The 19988-nt window shown below is 38.2% G+C and overlaps 2 long non-coding RNA genes across 2 annotated transcripts in view; one reads left to right on the forward strand and one right to left on the reverse strand.

The window, feature by feature from the left end:
- Positions 1 to 35: 35 nt before the first annotated feature.
- Positions 36 to 19988, reverse strand: part of LOC125754956 (uncharacterized) — a 56409-nt gene continuing 36456 nt past the window's right edge. Inside the window, exons 2-4 of the long non-coding RNA XR_007410162.1 lie at positions 4811 to 4969; positions 3907 to 4070; positions 36 to 2080 (exon numbers count right to left, since the gene is read on the reverse strand). This is a non-coding gene — a long non-coding RNA (uncharacterized LOC125754956). The remainder of the gene's footprint in view (positions 2081 to 3906; positions 4071 to 4810; positions 4970 to 19988) is intronic.
- Positions 9404 to 19988, forward strand: part of LOC112651786 (uncharacterized) — a 28795-nt gene continuing 18210 nt past the window's right edge. Inside the window, exon 1 of the long non-coding RNA XR_003131037.3 lies at positions 9404 to 9703. This is a non-coding gene — a long non-coding RNA (uncharacterized LOC112651786). The remainder of the gene's footprint in view (positions 9704 to 19988) is intronic.

Genomic DNA, 19988 nt, shown 5'->3' on the forward strand with positions numbered 1-19988 from the left:
CCACCCCCCGCCCTCCTCCCCTTCCAACACCCCTAGTTCGTTTCCCAGAGTTAGCAGTCTTTACGTTCTGTCTCCCTTTCTGATATTTCCCACACATTTCTTCTCCCTTCCCTTAAAATCAAGAGAGCTTCACAGAGTTGGAGGTGTTTGAACTGAGATGCAAATTGTATCATGTGAGAGGGAAGCAGACAGCGCCTATCTCCCCCAACCTTCAGAGACTCCAAGAATGAATATACACATGATTATGTGGTTACAATGGTGGTGTTTACCTGGAAAATACATTTTACACATAAGACCTTGGTCTTTGATAATCACTTAATACCACGACAATGTCCAGGGATCTGATATATCTCAATAGTCTTGTGTTAGTCACTCATGAAAACCCAACTAAGGTGTGATAAACACTATGTTAACCTCTGCTAGAGAAAACACATAGACCGTAGACAGAAGTTAAAGGTGCTGGCATTGACTTTCAGACAGAAAACTTCCACAGCTTTGGAACAATTTTAACATCTTCAATATCCTCAAAACACAATGTTTTACAAAGGGATAGTCAGGCTGAACTGATTTCAGATCCTCATTCTGCCAATGTGGCATGTGTCCTCTGGAGTGGGCTACCAGATTCTCCAGACCTGCATTTCTTCAGATGGGAAATGGTGAAGTATTTACTCACCACACAGAGTTGTTATAAAGAGTAGACAGTGATGCTTGTAAAACCCCAGCACAATCAGGCCCACACTACAGGCTGGCACCCCTTCTAAAACATCAGAATTATGATTCATTTTTTTAAAGGTTTTACGTATTTATTCAGGAGAGACACAGAGAGAGAGGCAGACACATAGACAGAGAGAGAAGCAGGCGCCCTGCGGGGAACCTGATACGGGACTCGATCCCAGGACCCCGGGATCACGCCCTGAGCCGAAGGCAGACACTCAACCACTAAGCCACCCAGGTGCCCCTTGACTCTTGATAGGCTTAATTCAAGCTATCGGTCCTGATCCCCTATCTGAGTGCTATTGTTCTTACTTCCTACCTCAACTTCCGCTTGTGTAGAAGTATAACCCAAACTCCCTGGATTTGTCTAAGTTTCTTGTAAGCTCTGGGCTATGGCTAACTGAGCCACACATGACTGTGTGGAGGCTGCAGCCACTAGGAAAATTAGCTTACTCCCTCCTTCACTCTCCTACCAGTTTCCCACTGGCAACTCCCCCAGATATTCTCTCCAGAAAGAGCTCTCATCTAGTTACTATAATACATTTTTATCACCTCTCATCACCAGAATTTGAGAGTAAAGAGAGCCAGAGCAGGTCAAAGGTTTTGATTTGTATAGGCCTAGATCAAGCTGTAGGAAAGTCCAGAATTTTATGGTATTGAGAGAGCCTACTCTCAGAAAGTTGGTCCCACAATGACTGTATCAGCCCACATCACCCTGTCAATAAATTTGTTAGTGCAGGCACTGCTGCCAGACACTGCTGCCAAGGAACAGGGACCTACTGGAGACAGCCTGACAAGAAGCATCTTTAATTTTTGAAGTGTGGACCACAAACACCCTTTTATCAAGCGTGAAAAGTCATTTGTGCTACTCAACAACAACAACAAAAAAAAAATGCAGATTCATGAGACTCATTGCAGACCTACTGGATAGGGTGGTGAATTGCTTTGTTTGACACATTCTCCAGTTGATTCTGATGTCACTATAGTTTGGTATTTGCCATTCAGACAAGAAGAACAGGGGCTTTCCGCCACCATTAAGTGATGGCCATCAATATGCTTAGTAGTTATGAAAAGACACAGTGGCTAGGCCTGAGGCAAGCTAGAGGGGCTGATGAGGTCATGGTTAGAAGAGAGCCAGAATTCTGGAAGAAAACGAGTAGTCTAGAGTGTGTTCTGTTTGGTGTGGAGGGGATGGCAGATACCTAAGGCCAGGACCAGACCAGAGGTCAGAATCATGCTGAGAAGACACCACAGAGCAAGCAGCAGTAAGAAGATAGGTAGTTAGACAAAAGCAATAAAACTATCCTGCCATTTCTAGAGGTGCCATGAGTCCTTTGGGTATTCTCGAAGGTGCTTGCTTCAGCTCCTAGAGGAAAAGAAAGCAAGATATAAGAAGCCCAACCAGAGAGGAATAAGATAACCCTTGGCCATTTGTTTACAAAATCCTCCAGACAATCCTGAATCTCAGTGTCCAGCTCCTGTTCTGTCACTTATCTGATCACGGGGCATTAAACACCAGCCACGGGTCACATCGGTGTAAGGAGCAGAGCCATACATCAGACAGTGTCCTCCACATTTTGGATATTAATCCTGACAGAAAAATCTTTAGCATTGTATGGATTAGTCAATGTAAATTCATTAACTACTTGTCATGACTATAATATAATCTGGCCTGACGGTAAAGACTCGACAGCACGGTTGTTAATCAAATCTCTGCAGAAAACAACGCATTTCTGTTTAGGCTCAACAAATGCTCCTCCTGCCAGATCAGAAGCTAGGGCCTTTAGGGGAGAAATGTTCTCCATCACACATCCCTGGTAGGGACCCTCCTGTCCTCAGAAGAGCTTCATGGCCACAAATAGTTGGAAGTCACCTTCCATTTCCTGTAAACCTCGCACCCTCCATGCAATGAAAGTCCGTCAATCTCCGGGCTTCATCAGTGAGAAGTTCACAGACAATAAAGCAGAATGTTTTCTGCAGGGTTGAACATTTTCTCCCAGGATGAGTCATTACCAGGTTTTAATCATGCTCATTAGGCAGCCATTAGAGTCCTGTCCAGCTTTTCACCGCCAGAGATGAGAGGAGAGAATGATTGTAGTAGGGGCTGCACCCTACTTGGTGAAATACTCACCATCTGTTCCCAGTTGTAACTCCCTGTGTGAAGCACCTTGGTTTATGGCCACAGCCGTCTTAGATCCCTAGCACCGAACCTATTGTTTCTCTAGAATGAGCCAGCCTGAGCCCACCAGAATTTGAAATGGCCAGATTTTGACATCCACTGAAATCAGGGGCAAGCCAGCACCGACTTACCAATCACGAGGCTTCCATTTCAGCAGAAAAATACATTTGAATTTCCACAGCTTGGAGCATGAAGGAGCCAGTGAGAATGTGGCTTTGAAACAAACAAGCTCAGTGGAAATTGCTATGAACCTGTTTCTTTTCTGTTCTGGAAGCAACTGCCACTGACACACAGGGTGAATATTCAAGATTTCTAATATCTTACCATCTGTATACTATTCTCCATCTCTCTCAGTTTGATTGTCTCTGATTGGACTGTTCTGTGTTCTTTTGTTCTCGTACAGATCGATGTTTCATTTGAGTGGAGTACCTGACAGAGGGCTTCATACAAAATAGGTGTTTTGTAAAGTTTTGTTGAATGATGGAACAGCACATGTATAGTTTCTTAGCTAAGCCTTGGAAGATAAAGTGATTTCATTTACTTCTAGCATGAGAGGTTTATTTTTTTGTCCCTATGTTTAATGCCCCAAAACATTTTACCTACAGTAACCTATTACCCTTCCTCAGCCTTTTCATTTATAACCTGCTCATTTAGAATTATGTCTCTACTGTAGAATAAAACAAAATTAAGGTTTTTACTGTCCTTCCTTGTTGGTTAGGTATTAAATCCAGGCTTCCACTTTTGTCTTTCTTTTCTTTTTTTTTTTTTTGTTATTTGTTTTTATTGAAGTTCGATTCGCCAACATATAACACCCAGTGCTCATCCCATTAAGTGCCCTCCTCAGTGCCCATCACCCAGTTACCCCAACCCCCTGCCCACCTCCCCTTCCGCAACCCTTTGTTTGCTTCCCGGAGTTAGGAGTCTCTCATGGTTTGTCTCCGTCTCTAATTTTTCCCACTCTTTCTTAAATTCGGACTCTAGTCCATGTCAATTTCAGTGTTCGATTTTCCTACCTTTCTTTCCTGCTCTTGCTTAAATAACTCCATTAGTGCTCAGTGCAGTAAGATAGGGCATCTGAGTAGGCCTTTGACCTCTAACTTGATGACCTCTTCTTCCAATGTGGGAAGTCCAGTCACCAGGTCTTTCACCTGTAGCTTCTTTTTGCCTCCATATCTGACTAACAAGACAAGGTTTATTACAGGATCAAGAGAGCATAGGAAAAAGGAAAAGAACCCACAGAGAGCTTCAATTCTGTGCCTGCCAGTTATTGGGTATTTGTACCATGTTCATACGTTTTGGAAGCTGTTGAGGGAGATAGGGAAAAGCCTGGGGAAGATTATCCAATTGAGGTATTGGATTCTTCGAGCAATGCATTTATTTATTTCTTTATTGATCCTCCATTCAGATAAGTGATAGAATCACAATATTCTAGGATGTCAAGGCCCTTCCTTTGGTTCGTAAGGAAACCAAGGCACAGTGAGTGAGAGGCAGAGGTAAGACTAGAACTCAGAACTCAGGTCTTCCGGCTCCTGCTCTGAGCCCTTTTTGCAACTGTTTTGTAAGGGCTTGTAGGCTTGTGAGGGCAGGCAGTACCAGAGATGATACCGTCTCTGTAGGGGCCAGCCCAGCCCTGGGCTCACAGAGATGCCAGACCTTGCCTTTTGGTAAGATGTTTGACTGGAATCTCTTCAATCATGTCTTCCCCATTTATTCCTAGCATTTCTACCCCAGCTTGGGCTACTCAAGTCACTTCCTCACTTCAGTTGTGTGGCTTCCCTTACAGCTCAATCCCTGCCACCATCAGAGACCTGGTCTCCCTTTTTGTGACCAGGTCTCTCTCACAAGCTTGTCTTTGTTTCTGTTGGGTGAGCAGTATCAGGTAGTGACTAAGAGCTTGGGCCTTAGAATCAAGCTCACCTGGGGACACCTGGGTGGCTCAGTTGCTTAGGAGTCTGCCTTCAGATCAGGTCATGATCCTTGGGTCCTGGGATCGAGCCCCACATTGGGGCGGCGGCGGGGAGGGTGTCCACTGCTCAGCAGGAAGTCTGCTTCTCCCTCTCCCTCTGTGCTCTCTCTCTCAAAAAGAAAAAAAAAAAAAAATCAAGTTCACCAGGATTCAAGTCTCACAGTTTAGTTCAGAGACCTCAGGCAAGTTATCAAACTACTCTCAGCATCAGTTTCTTCATCTATGAAATGAGCATAATAGTAACTTTGTGTTTATGGAACAGTGAGAATTATATCACATGAAATATCAACTTCTGTTAAATTGGATGAAGTATGAGGCATGTGTGGCTCATGACAGGTGCTCAAAATCTGATAGCTGTTCACTACAACATACATCCATACTCGACATGGGGGGGTGGGTAATGGACTCAGAGCCAGAAAGCTATATTTGAAGATGTCCTACTCTTTATCTAATCCTGTTTCCTGATATCAAGCATTCCGTATTTCCTATAATGTTTTCTCAAATCATCTTGTGCTCAGAGATGGAAATGTATCCTTCATTTTGTCCACATTTACCAATCACCTGCTCTGTCACTTAAGCTCATGGACAGTAGACACTCTGCCTCCAGCCCTATGTCCTCTATGGAGCTGACATTGAGGGTAGTTCACAGATTCTATGACCTGAGGGCTCCAGAGGTGAAATATGACATTTTTTAGTTATATGGAAGGTACATCATTCAGGGAGGGAATGTGTCTGTAGTCCTGTCTCCTGGGGACCCCATAGGCTCCCTTTGTCTCACTCTAGAGGGAGTTTCAGTCCAAGCAACAACACATTTACATCTCTTTTACTCTAGAGTCACCTATACTCACAACAAGAGTTGAAATAAAGGAGTTTCTCAGTGGTAAAAAGAGGGAAGCCCTCTGGTTACTGACCTTGCATTGCTATGACAACACCCCACTCCCTCAGTGGATCATCTATGCCTTAACCACTTGAGAGTCACTCCCATTCTCTAGTTAGACTCAGACTGGAGCCTTCATTGGGTGCAAAGCCCAGGGGATCAGGGTAGCTCTAATCAGAATAGGAAAGAAATCTGAATTGGGAGACATCTCCAAACCCAGGAAATAAGCCCATTTTTAAAAAGTAGTGACTTTTGCACTTTATATAATTTTGTATTTCCATTAGAATAAGGTGAGCTCCAAGGATCATCCCTGCCTTGTATTGATTTACATCCACATAGTAGACATTCAATAAATATTTGTTGAACAATTGATTCCCAGTGTCTAGAGGTTATCTTCCAAAAGGAAGGGATTATTATATGCTAGGTACCACTGTACACACCTTACACGAATTAACCTCTCTATGCCTCAGTTTCCTTATCTGTAACATGGATGAAATATTAGGAATAATATTTACTGTCACATATTACATGTTAAGTCACTGGTCCACGTGGTTAAAAATGATGAAGCCATGGCTTAAAATCAGGCAATCTGGATATGAAGTCTTGGGTCTGTACTAACAGGGCTGCAGAGCCACCTTAATGGAGAAGTAAGGCCTGGGCCATCTGTCCTTATGGGTGCTTATGTCTCCCTACCCCCGTATGGTATGTTCTGGTAAAATAACATCAAAATGACTATTTTGCTAGCTTCGTGGGGAAAGAATACACACCAAATTGCAAGCTTGAAGGAGGAAGTTAGTGCTAGTCTCTGCCATGTGACAGTCCTATGGAAAACTCTAGATTTGAAGTACTCCAGGGCTCTTCCCTACTCTCTCAAGTACTTCACTAAGTCATGAGCTAGACTAATCTCCACAAGCACAAGGACAAATTCTATCCCATTATCCTATAGCTTTGTTGCCCAGCCCAGTGCCTGGCAACAGCAAGGGCTAAAAAACAAACTTGCTGAATGAATGAATGAATGATGAGATTACTGTGTACTGGGTGGGGATTGTTTTAAAAGAAAGAGCACAAAGTGTAACAATTCAGGGTTCAGAGAGAACAAGCCAATAGATAGAGTGTTTGGTTTTTTTTGTTGTTTTTTTGAGACTCAAGTTTTGAATCAAATCCCAGATCTCCAATTCCAGAAGAGATGACAAAAATAATTATCTTTAAAACTCACATCAGGTAGTGTGACTTTTCTTTGGAAATTTTTGGTACACAGCTTTGAGAGTGCCAGTTGGGAGGGAAGATTTTTTTTTTTTTTCCTAATAAAACAGTGCAGAGCACTTCAATTATCCCTGGGAAAAGGGCTGTCTGTACTTCCCTCCTCCAGCCTTTCACTGAACTCTGCCCGCCTCATGAGAAACTACGGGACAGAACAAGATGCATCTGCTTCTTTCTTTTTCCTCTAATAAAGTTTGTCATTAACTGAAAACTAAAATGCCATGCTCTTCCCTGAATGATTAATGCCCAGCTCGCCTCTCCAAGTTTTGGACTCCGAGCCCTCCCTGAGAAACGGAGCCCCGTTGCTCTCCCTTCCCAGGAATGCCACATCCAACACATGTGCAACCACACACACACAAGGCACGTGTGTGCAAGAGCACACCACACACACTCACAGCCATGGCAGTCTGCTCCATGCATGCTTCTATCAGCCTGGGCCAACATGCTCAGCTGAGGGAGGGGGATTTTGGCCTCTGCCTCTTTTAGGGCCTTCTGGATTGTGTTGTTGTTGTTGTTGTTGTTGTTGTTGTTGTTGTTGTTTTGGGGGGGTTTCAACCTGCAAGTGGCAACAGCGGAGATCAAAGTTACCCTTTCTCTTCTTTGGTGAATCTAGCAAAATGCAGAACATTGCAGAGCTAGCTATCTTTGATAAGAGAGCCATTCCAGCCTGCCTGGAAAGACATGGAGAGACAGGCTGCTCCATCCTATCCCTGAAGCGTAAGTAGCATCCCCGTGCACTCCACGAGGATGGGGATCTTTGCTCGTTTTGTTTATGGAGGCACCCTAAGTCCTTACAAGTATGCATGATACTTACTAGATGCTCAAGAAAGACATTTTTGAAAATTATGAATAATTCTGGGTAGTCGTTAGAAAAACACATCCTCTTCCCTCACATACACTGCCTGGAATATTCTTTGATTTCTACCCCTACAGAATGCCATGTGTATCTTGGAGCCAGCACACTCTCATCTCCTCTTTCCCATTTTGCATAGTTTCCACCCCAGGTGTAGGGAATACTCCCCCTTCCCAGTCCTCCTAGCACTTTACCTATTTGTCTTTTCTTAAAGAAATGAGCACACTTAGTTGTGTTTCTAACTTACATTTTTTTGTACCCTACTAGCAAAAAGGTTTTTCTAATGAGACATCCCATTTGTTCATTTTCATGTCCCCCCGCATTTACTAAAATTATTGCCAGTCACTATAGCCCAGTGACTGAAAAGCTCTGGAACCAAGTTACCTATTTGCTAACGAGGCAAACTTGGTCAATTTCTAACTTCATTCTTTGTTCCCTTTTTTTGTAACATGGTGATACTAACAGTATCTATCACATAGTACTTGTCAGGGCTTTAATGAATAAATACGCATAAAGCTCTTTGGACTTGGCTTTGAGTAAATTAAGCTCTCAATAAATATACACTTTTCATTTTTATTTAGAGTGGTGCTTATAGTTGGCATTTGCTCTGAATGTCTTTTTTTAAATGGACTTGTCTTCAGTTGTTTAGTATTCAAACAATCTCTCCCAATAGTAAACCTTGATTTTTGTGAACCGATCTCACTCTCAATCAGAAGACCTTTCTGATAAAGTCAATCTGAGTTAGACTTTCCATCACTCATCACAGGAAGGATTCTAACTACACAAAGTTGATAAACATTTGTTGGACCGACAAGTTAATTGTTGAAAATCTGCTCTGCATTTTGTTCAGGGGGAGGAAAGCTAAATCTCATAGTGTAGGAAAGCCTAACAGTGGCAACCAAATAGATTCATTCAACTAATTAGCCTTGACGACCAGGTCATGCTCACTTCTGCAAAGCCTCAGCCCCGTAGCACCTGAGATGTATTTGCACAAACATTCTAGTTCTCGCGAAACACATTCATACCCTTGAAATTTCTTGGCCTGTCCTATCATGAGGGGCAGGTATTGTCAACTTTGAGTCACTTGACTGACTCAGGTAAAAGATTAACAAAGTTGATAGGTAGAGGGAAAAAATAACATTACTAAGTACTAGACTATAATGAATTTAATAGAAATTCTAAATAAAACGACCATATGTTCATACACATTTGGGAAAAGCCAGTATAAACCAAAATAAAACAAGAGATTTTTAAAATTTTAGTCCAGGATTTTCAATCCTTACTGTCATTCACCAGGGACTGTAGAATACAGACTATTTTGAGGTAATTGGACCACAGAATATTTTCTTCTAAAACCCTCTTTTCCATCCTGGTGTTCCTAGGAACACAATTTGAGAAATAATGATATTCCTAAGACAGATCTTGGAGGCAACAGTAAACCTTTTGTAATTTTTTTCCCCTATTTGTCTTTTTAAAAGTTTTTTTTTATTATTTTCTCTAGCCTATTAAATTTCATAGTTTTCATATAAACACTCCACAAATGGTGTCCATATGAGTATGACATCCTCTGATTCATTTGGGGGAATAACTGCTATCTTCCTGGGTGGGATAATGTCTTTCATCTGTAGAATGTGAAAGACCGTGGTGTGTGGAGCATTGACATGCCACTAGCAAGATAAGTCTTCCTGCCACCAAGAGAAGTGCCTTTTCCCAATTTAGGGGGGCTCTAATTCCTTTTGACAGACTCACGGGTGTGCTGTGTCTGGTATATATTTTCAAGCTCTGGAAATTGGATCCAATTCTTCAAGCCAAGACTTCCTTTTAAAGGCAACCTCATGAGCCAAAAAACAAATGGTGAGTATTCACTCTTCTTTACTAACAGCATTGCTTTGCTAATACTCATTTGTTGAGTTTCTTTACTTATACTTTGCTTGGAACTTGGCCATACTGTGATTGGTTATTCTAAGCAGAAAGGGAAGTAGAGCAGCTCTAGAAATGTTGACTTCATCACAATGTTCTTCATTTCCCAGTTAAATGCCCTGGTACTTGTTGCCCTATGTATTCTTATCAGGCCACTTCTCTGTGGTTTCACATGGTGTCTGGTACCTACTGCTATTAAATATTTACAGGCTGCCAGCACACAATGCATGACACATAACAGACCTACATTGGATTGAGCATCTACCCAGCAATTTACAATTCTCTTGTTGTGAGTTTCTGATGGAGAGAATATCACAAACAGCAGGAGGAAATCTTATCCACCAGAAGGATGATACAGAAGGAACACTCTCTTTCAAAGATCTCCCTCTTTAAGAGGAAATTCAGCCCAATAATACAGAGGTCATCGGTAAAGGGATTGTGATTCTTATTTAAATATATGGGCAATGATAAGAAAAGAGGGCAAAGTGCAAATGATGGGCAAAGAAGGTAGGTGCTTCCCTTTCTCCTCATCCCCCAAAACAGTTTTCTCTATTATTAACATCTTGCATTGTTTATTATTAACTGAAGTCCATAGTTTATATCAGAGTTCGCCTTTTGTGCTGTAGAGCTTTGTGGGTTTTGACAAATGCATAATGTCGTGTATCCACCATTAAGGTATCACACAGAACAATTTCAATTATTGTGCTTCAATTTCTAATCCCTCCCCCCCAGCCCCCAACCGCGGGCAACTACCTTTTCCAAAATGTCATTTACTTAGAGTCACACAGTAAATAACCTTTGCAGATTGACTTCTTCCACTTAGTAATATAAAGATTCCTTCCAGTCTTTCACTGCTCGGTAGTTCTTTTTATTGCTGAATATTATTCCACTGCATCAATGTACCACAGTTTGTTGATCCAATGACTTTTTGAAAGACATCTTGGCTCTTCTGGATTTTGTCAATTATGAATACAGCTGCTGTAAACATTCACATGCAGATTTCCCTGTGGATGTAAATTTTTAATTCATTTGGGTCAATGTCTAGAAGTGCAATTACTGGATCACACATTAAAAATACGATTAGCTTTGAAAGGAACTGCCAGACCATTTTCCAGAGTGTCTGCACCATTTTGCATTTTCAGGGGCAATAAAGGAAAGTTCCTATGCATTGACATTCCTGCCATCATTTGATGTTGTCAGTGTTTTAGATTTTAGCTATTCTAATAGGTACATAATAACATCTAGTTATTTTAATTTGCAATTCCCTAATAATATATACTGTTGAGCGTCTTTTTGTATTATTTGCCATTTGTATAATCTTTCTTGAAGTCTATTTAGACCTTTTACTCAATTTCAAAGTTGAGCTGTGTGTTTTCTTCTTAGGTTTTAAGAGCTCTTCGTATATTTTCTCCCAGTCTGTGATTTCCTTTTTTCATTTCTTAACAATGACTTTCATAAAGAAAGCCTTTTTACTTTTAAGTCAAGTCCACCTTATTAATTTTTCCTTCATGGATTATGTTTTTGGTGTTACATCCAAAACGTCATTGACAAACCCAAGGTCACGTAGATTTCTCCTGTATTATTTTTAGGAGGCATATATTTGCATTTTATATTTAGAACCATGATCCATTTTTATTTAATTTCTGTGAAAGGTATAATGTCTATGTTTAGATTCATCTTGTTGCATGTGAATTGTCCAGTTATCCTAGAACCATTGGTTGAAAAACTATAGTTTCTGCATGTAATTATATCTGCTCCTTTGTCAAAGATCAGTTGACTATATTTGTGCGGATCTATTTCTTGGATTTCTACACTATTCCACTGATCTATTTGTCTACTCTTGATAATACCACACTGCTTGATTATTGTATCTCTATAGTAAGTCTTGAGATTGGGTAGTAGGGTCATTCAGATTTGACTGGGATTGAATTGAATCTAAGATCAAGTTGGGAAAATCTGACAGCTCAACAATATTGAGTTTTCTTATCCATAAACATGGAATATCTTTCCACTTATTTAGATCTATGATTTCTTTTATTACTGTTGTGTCATTTTCTTCATATATTTTTGTATATATATTATTTACATTTTTATACTATATACAATTTATATATTTATTATGTATTATATATATATATATAGTTGCTGTTCTTAAGTTTGAAATAGTTATTTCTCTATGTTTCTGGTGCCAATGTAAATGATGTTGAATTTATAAATTAAAATTCCAATTGTTCATTGGTGGCACATAGGAAAGTGATTGACTTTTTTTATATTACCATGTACTTGCTATAATTATTTATTTCCAAGAGGTTTTATTTTTCATGGATTCTTTGGGATTTTCTACATAAACTATAATACCAGCTTCAAAAGAATACAGTTTCATTTATTCCTTCCCAATTGTATACCTTTTATTTCCTTTCCTTGTCTCATTGCATTAGCTAGGATTTCTAGTACAGTGTTAAATAGGATTAAATAGGGTTGGTTAGAGGGGACATCTTTCCTTGTTTCTGATATTACAGCAAAAACTTATACATATTAAATATATTGTTAGCTACAAGTTTTCTGTGGATGTGCATCAGTGGTGGAAGTTTCCCTTCATTCCTATCTTACTGAGAAATTTTATCATGAATAAAATGGATTCAGGATTGGATGAATTGGATTTTATTCAGTATTTTTTCTGCATCTATTGTTATGATCATCTGTTTCTTCTTTAGCCTAATGATGTTATGTATTACACAATTTGAGTTTTGTATGTTAAACTAGCCTTGCGTACCCGGGTACCTGGGATAATTCTCACTTGGTCATGCTCTATAGTGCTTTTTAGAGATTGATGGATTCAATTTGCTAATACCATGCTGAGAATTTTTGCATCTATGTTCATGAGAGATATTTGTTTATAGTTTGGGTTCTTGTACTGTCTCTGCCTGGTTTTGGTATTAGGGTAATGCTGACCTCATGAAAAGTGATAGGAAATGTTCCCTTTAATTCTATTTTTCTGGACAAGATTATTGTTTGTTTGTTTTTTTAAAAAGGCATAAATGTCTGGTAGAATTGACCAAAAATACCATTTGGGTCAGGTGCTTTCTATTTGGGGAAGGTTATTCACATCTTTCTGTTTTTTGTTGTTGTTTTTGTTGTTGTCTTGTTTTTTTCTGCTACCATCACCCATTTCACTGGCCACTCCCTACCCCCTGCCTCTGGCAACCACCAATCTGTATTTATGAGTGTGAGTTTGGTTTGGTTTGTTAGATTCCACATATAAGTGAAATCATATAGTATTTGTCTTTCTTGGTCTCACTTTTTCCACTTACCATAATGTCCTCAAAGTCCATCCACGTTGTTAGAAATAGCAGCATTTCCTTCTTTTAGATAAATGTAGACATAGCTATCACACAAATATATATACCGCATTTTTATTATCCACTCATTCATGTATCAATGAACACTTAGGTGTTTCTATGTCTTTGCTAATGTAATTAATGTAGCAATAAACATGGAGGAGCAGACACCTTTTTGAGATAATGATTTCATTTCCTTCAGATAAATACCCAGAAGTGGAACTACTGGATCATATGGTAGTTCTATCTCCAATTTTTTGAGAAGCCTCCATACTGTCTTTCATGGTGGTTATACCAATTTACATTTCCATCAGTGGTGCACAAGGTTTCCTTTTCTCTCCATCTTTGTGGAATAACATTTGTTATTTCTTGCTTTTTAAAAAAATAATAGCCATTCTAACAGGTGTGAGATGATATCTCATTGTGTTTTTATTTGCATTTCTCTGCATTTTCCATTGTTCATTCTTGATTCAATTTCTTAAATAGATATAGGCCTATTCAGGTTATCTATTTCCCCTTGTGTGAGTTTTGGTGGATTTGTGTCATTCAAAGAATTGGTTCATCTCAGTTATCACATTTGTGGGCATAGAGTTGTTAATAATAGAATTTCATTATCCTCTTAATGTCCATGGGATCAGTAGTGTTGGCCTTTCTTACATTTCTGATATCAATCATTTGAGTTTTTTTTTTTTTCTTCTCTCTCTCTCTCTTTTGTTTTTCTTCACTAGCCTGGCTAGCTGTTTATCAATTTTATTGATATTTGCAAAGAACTGGGTTTTGTTTTCATTGATTTTCCCCACAGATCTTCTTATTTTAATTTCATTGATTTCTGCTCTCATTTTTTTTTTCCTTCTCTTCTTACTTTAGATCAAATTGGCTCTTCTTTTGCTAGTTTCCTAAGTGGAAGCTTTGGTTATTGACTTTGATCTTTCTCCTTTTCTACCATGTGCATTCAATACTATAAATTCCCTTTCGACCATTGTCTTTGCTGCCTCCACACATTTTGGTAAGTTGTATTTTCATTTTCATTTGGTTCAAGATATTTTAAATTTTCTCTTGACACCTGTTTGAACCGTGCGTTATTTAGAAGTGTATTGTTTAATTTCCAAGTACTTTACTATTTTTCCAGCTATCTTTCTGTTATTGATTTTCAATTTAATTCTATTGTGGTCTGAGAGACTACTTTCTATTATTTCTATTCTCTTAAATATGTAATAGTATGTTTTATGGCCCAGAACGTGGTTTATCTTGGTAAATGTTCCACGTGTGCTTGAGAAAAATACATATTCTGCTGTTGTTGGATGAAATATTTTATAAATGTCAACTAGATTCAGTTGATTGACGGTGCTGTTCTGTTCAACTACACTGTCATATAGTTGACCCCCAGATCTGTTGATTATTTTAGAGTGGTATTGAAGTCTCCAACTATAATAATGAATTTTTCTACTTCTTGTAAGCCTATTAGGTTTTATCCAATGTATTAAAATACATACTCTCTGTTGTTAGATATATACACATTTATATATATTATATTCTTCTTGGAGAATTCACCCTTTTATCATTATGTAATGCCTCTCTTTATCCCAGATAAATTTCTTTGCTCTGATATTTGCTCTGGGTGAAATTAATGTAGCTGCTCCAATTTTGATTAGCTTTAGCATAGTAGTACATCTTTCTCTATCCCTTTACTTTTAATATAATACTATTTTTGTTATTTAAAGTTGGTTACTTGTAGACAACATAGAATTGGTACTTGTTTTTTTTTTTTTTCAATTCACTCTCACCATCTTTCTTTTAATTGGTATTTTTAGATCACTCACATTTTAAATGAGCATTGATATAGTTGTCTTAATATCTACCATATTTGTAACTATTTTCAATCATTTGTTCTTATTGTTTCTTTTCTTGTCTTCCACTTTTCTCTGATTTTCATTGAACATTTTATATAATTCCATTTTCTCTCTATCTCAGCATATCAATTATAAATTTTAATAAATTTAGTGATTTCACTAGGGTTTTCAATATAAATTTACAATGAACCCAAGTCCACTTTCAAATAACACTTTACTACTGCATGACTAATATAGGTATTTTGTACGACAGTCTTTCCATTTCCTCTCTTCTGTCTCTTATAACCTGTTGCCAATTATTTCACCTATCTATAAATGACAGTTACTGAATACACTGCTGCAATTGTTGTGAACAAGCTGCCATCTGTTAGATCAATTAAAAATAAGAAAAATTTAAAATTTAAATTTGCTTCCTTTATTTCTTTTGTGGCAGTTTTTCTTTGATTATGCAGGACTGAATTTCTGCCCTATATCATTTTCCTTTTCTCTAAATAACTATCTTAACATTTCTTTCAAGGCAGGTCTTGTCGAGATGTTCCCTGAATATTTTTCTTTTTTTTTTGAGAACATCTTTAGTTATTCTTCTCTACTTTTGAAGGATAATTTTGCAGGATACAGAATTCTAGGTTGGTGAGGGTTTTTCTTTTTCATTTCAACACTTTAAATGTTTCACTCCATTTTTCTTGTTTACATGGATTCTATAATTTTAACTTTGTTCCTTTATATGTAAGTTACCCCCATCCTCTTGCTTCCTTCAAGATTTTCACTATTTTGAAATTTTACTTTCTGTTGTTTGAATATGATATTCTTGGTTGTAGGTTTTGTAGTATTTACTCTTTTTCTTTTTTGCTAAGATTTCTGGATCTAAGGTTTAGTATATATCTTAATTTTAGAAATTACTCAGCCATTAGTATACAAATATTTCTTCTGCTGTTTTTTTTTTCACTGGTTTCTCCTCTGGTATTCCCAATATGTACATGTTGTATCTTTTGTAATTGTCCCACAGTTCTTGGATGTTCTGTGCCCTTTTTTTTCACTCATAAAATGAATGAAAGACTTTATCTTTCACAAATTAAATCTTTGTGAAGTTTTGATGGATGTATCTGCAATTTACCAAGTCTTTTCTCAGCTGTGTCCAGTCTACAGATGACCCCTTCAAAGGCACTTTTAATTAGTGTTATAGTGTTTTTTAATTCTCACATTCCTTTTTGATTCTTTCTTATGGTTTCCATATTTCTGCTTACATTAGCCAGCTGCTCTGTAGTATATACCTTTTCCATCAGAACCATAGAGTATTAATCAAAATTATTTCAATTTTCTTGTCTGGTAATTATAAATCTCTACCATAGTGAGTTGGAATTCAGCAATTTCAGTTCCAATGCTTGCTTTGTCTCTTTAAACTGTGTTTTGCCTTTTAGCATGCCTTACCACTTCTTGTTGAAAATCAGACATGATATATTGGGTTAAAAAAACTGAGGTAAATAGGTCTCTAGGGTAGATTTTTATGTTTATCAGGCTGAAGTTAGGCTGCATTTGCTGTTTGCTGTAGCTATAGGCATCAGAGGCTGAAGTTGCTGTTTGTATCCTTGTTTTTGCCTTCCCTAATGTCTTTGAGTTTCCTGAGAGACTTCTTAAATAGAGTGTGAGCCTTGAATTACTTTTACCTATAAAGCACTCTTCTAGAGGAGCCTGACTAACATGGTGGTAAAGGAGATGGTGGAGTATTCTATAGTCCTGTAATTAGTTATCTTTGTTTCAGCGAACTGTGACCTCTAGAAGAGCTGCACATGGACATTTCTATTCTCCTATGTGAAAGGCTAGAGAGGCCTGGAGTTGGAATATTTCTTCTTTCAGGTCAGCTAGTTTCTGGTAATCTTAAATCATTAGGTTCTGGTAAAATAATTTCTTTTCTTTTTTAAATCTATTTTCTTTCTTTCTTTCTTCCTTTCTTATTGAGGTGTAATTATATTGAAGTACAATATAATTAAACATTATATTAGTTTCAAGTGTGCAGCATGATGATTTGATATTTGTATATTTTGTCAAATGATGACCACAGTAATCTAGTTAACATCTGTCACCATACATAATGGCTCTAAGGCCATTGTTCATGGCAGTACAAAATAGTTTACTTTTAGGGAAGGCCTTTGTTGAGGAGAATGGAATATTCTAGGGGCATTTCAATAACGCTTTCTTACTCACTCTCATTGCCAATTCCCACCAGAAGCTCAAGGACATTTTTCTCCAAAGTATATTCTGAGAATCTTGTGAGACTCCTGATAAAGTTCACAAAAGTACATGGTCTTCCACCTTCACTCTAAGACTTTGTCTTTCAAACTAGTCTGCACTAAGCCCCAGAAATTTTTAAATTATGGTTTGAGTGCTCCTACTAGAACTAGCTCCAGTGGCAACCTCTGCTCCAAGGCTTCTGTTCACAGTAAACTATGATTCTCTATAACCTCCTCTTTCTCCAGCTTTCAGGGCAGTGGTTTACCTTATAACTGCAATTCTCTGATGACCCAGGAAGAATTGCTGATTTTCACTTTAGTAGTTTTTTTTTTCCTTGTCATGAGCATGGGAGCGACAACTTCCAAGTTCTAACTTGACAGACTAGAAATTAGAACTCAATTTCATATACTTTGGAGGAAAGCATAAATATCACTGATACTTCCCGCATTTCATATGCTATCTATATGACTTAATTTCTATTCTACTAGAAATTCCTTCCCTACCTCCAATTAATTATGAAAGTCTTACCACTCAGTCAAGGCCCACCTCAAATGTTTTTCCATTACTCCACAGTGGTATTCTTGGCACCAAACTTTGTAGTACTTAGTCCCTATGCCATCTACCTGACTCAAACTTTTATTTTGCTTTGACCTTTTTCTGATCATTTTAGGACCTGAACTTTTTCAAGAAAGTGCATGGGAAAACCCTTGGGAGAACTAAAACAACCTGGGAGTTGATATCATTTCTTTCTTCCTGAGAGTCTCCTGAGACCTTGCAGAATAAGGTCAGAGACAAGAAAGTCCATGTCCTTTCTTCCTCTAAATTTTAAGCTTCCAGTCATCCATAAGGTCACTTTGTAAGAATAAGAAAAAGGCCGGTGTTCCTTCCGTAAGAACTTAAGCTCCATTTTTCATACACTAGCATAGTGATTTTGTGAGAACAAGTTATCTGTAGGGAAATCTTGTAATAATGCATACCTATGATCTTACATTGTCAATAGAATCCTCTTAGATATGTATGTGTAACCTATACATTCTGACTGAGATGCCCTGCTTCTAATTTCTTAAAGCATTTAAAAGTGATTCTCAGCCAGAACCATAAAATAAAAGATCTCTGAATCTCTTTTATTAAATTTAAAAGCTAACATTTAATTTCTTTAAATTTTGTCTTTTTTATGCCCATGTAAATCTTCTCTGTTCATTCAACTCTTATCTATTCTTTAAAACACTGCCTAAGTCCTACCTTCTCTAAGACTATTGCAGGAACTCCTACAACCCCCATTGATCTTCTACATCTCTTAAATTCTATACCACTGATCTATCCCACAGGGTTCATTATATATTGCCTTATCTTGTTCACTGTTATCTCAGAAATGTTAACTTTTCCATCTAAGGAGGTTGGGATGCCTTGAGTGCAGAGACAATGCCTTTATCTTTTCTTCTATTCTCCGTTACCTTTATTTGGGGGCACTGAGCAATCTTTTTTGTAAACACATTCTGGTTGGATGATAATATCTTCAGGAGACAAATGGACTGTAGATTGTCTTAAACTTTTATTTCCTCAACCTTGATGGTTGACTTCTTGAATATCAGCTATAACTAATTCTCTCCATTTTCTTTTTGCTAATTTTTAGCCTAGAAAAGACATAAGCAAATTCTGAACAAAGAATACTACCTTAGCTTGAGAGCTTGAATGAAACTTCTACAAAAATGTAAATATAAATAAAATGTAAAAATAAACAAAAAATAAACAAACTTATATATTTTAAAGTCTTAATTGTTTTATAATTCAAGACTACCTCTCACTGTCTGCCTTCTTAGACATCCAGAAACTGGTGTTTGTAAAATATGTGTTTTCAGGACACCTGGGTAACTCAGTCGGTTAAGTATTTGCCTTTAGGTCAGGTCATGATCTCAAGGTCCTGGGATTGAGCCTGCAGGGTCCTGGGATCAGACTCCATGAGGGGCTCTGCACTTAGCAGGGAGCCTGCTTCTCCCTTTCCCTGCCTGCCACCCCACCTGCTTGTGCTCCCTTTCTCTCTCTCTCTCTCTCTCTTTCTCTCTCCCTTTCTTTCTTTCTCCCTAACAAATAAATAAATAAAATCTTTAAAAAATAAAATATGTGCTTTCTATCAATAAATCCATCAATCCCTCAGAACTGTTGAACCTTTCTGTACTAGGCCCTGATAGAGGCTATGTGCAAGAGATAAAACTGGATTGAATGTGGTATCTGCCCTCAGTGAGTCTCCAAGTCTTGTTAGTGAGTAAAGACAAGCTCACACAGCCCAGTGAACACAGGAGAGTGAAGGTAATTGAAGTGTTGTTCAAGAGTTCAGAGGACAGAGAGCAGAGGGGAGAGGGGAGCTAGACTAGACAGGCGGAGCTGGGCTTGGACCTGGATTAGAGACCCAGAAGAGAAACAAAGGAACTGTGTTATATTTGGCATAAAAAGGACACCAAAAAAGCAAAGACACAGAGAAAGGGAGTGGGAGTATGTGCTTGAATCCAGTGGAGGGTACATTTATAGTAACACTGAGAAATAGAAGGAGATGCAGGGAGGTGTCAAATTTGTAGAAGGCTTCTTACAGATGCTATGTATTAGAATATTTTTCATCTGATCCCTACTCAAATTTGTTTAAGCAAAAAAAAAAAAAAAATTAAAAAGGAAGTAAAAGGAATAGAGTGAGGGAGGGATACAAGAAGTAACTTAATAGGGTCTACATCTTCAGACATGCCTGGATCCAGGTGTTCAAAGGTAATGCCATCAGAAATATCCTTCTGCAATTTTAATTATATTCTCCTC

The sequence above is a fragment of the Canis lupus genome, chromosome 4 (genome assembly GCF_003254725.2).
Source record: "Canis lupus dingo isolate Sandy chromosome 4, ASM325472v2, whole genome shotgun sequence".
Taxonomy (NCBI): domain Eukaryota; kingdom Metazoa; phylum Chordata; class Mammalia; order Carnivora; family Canidae; genus Canis; species Canis lupus.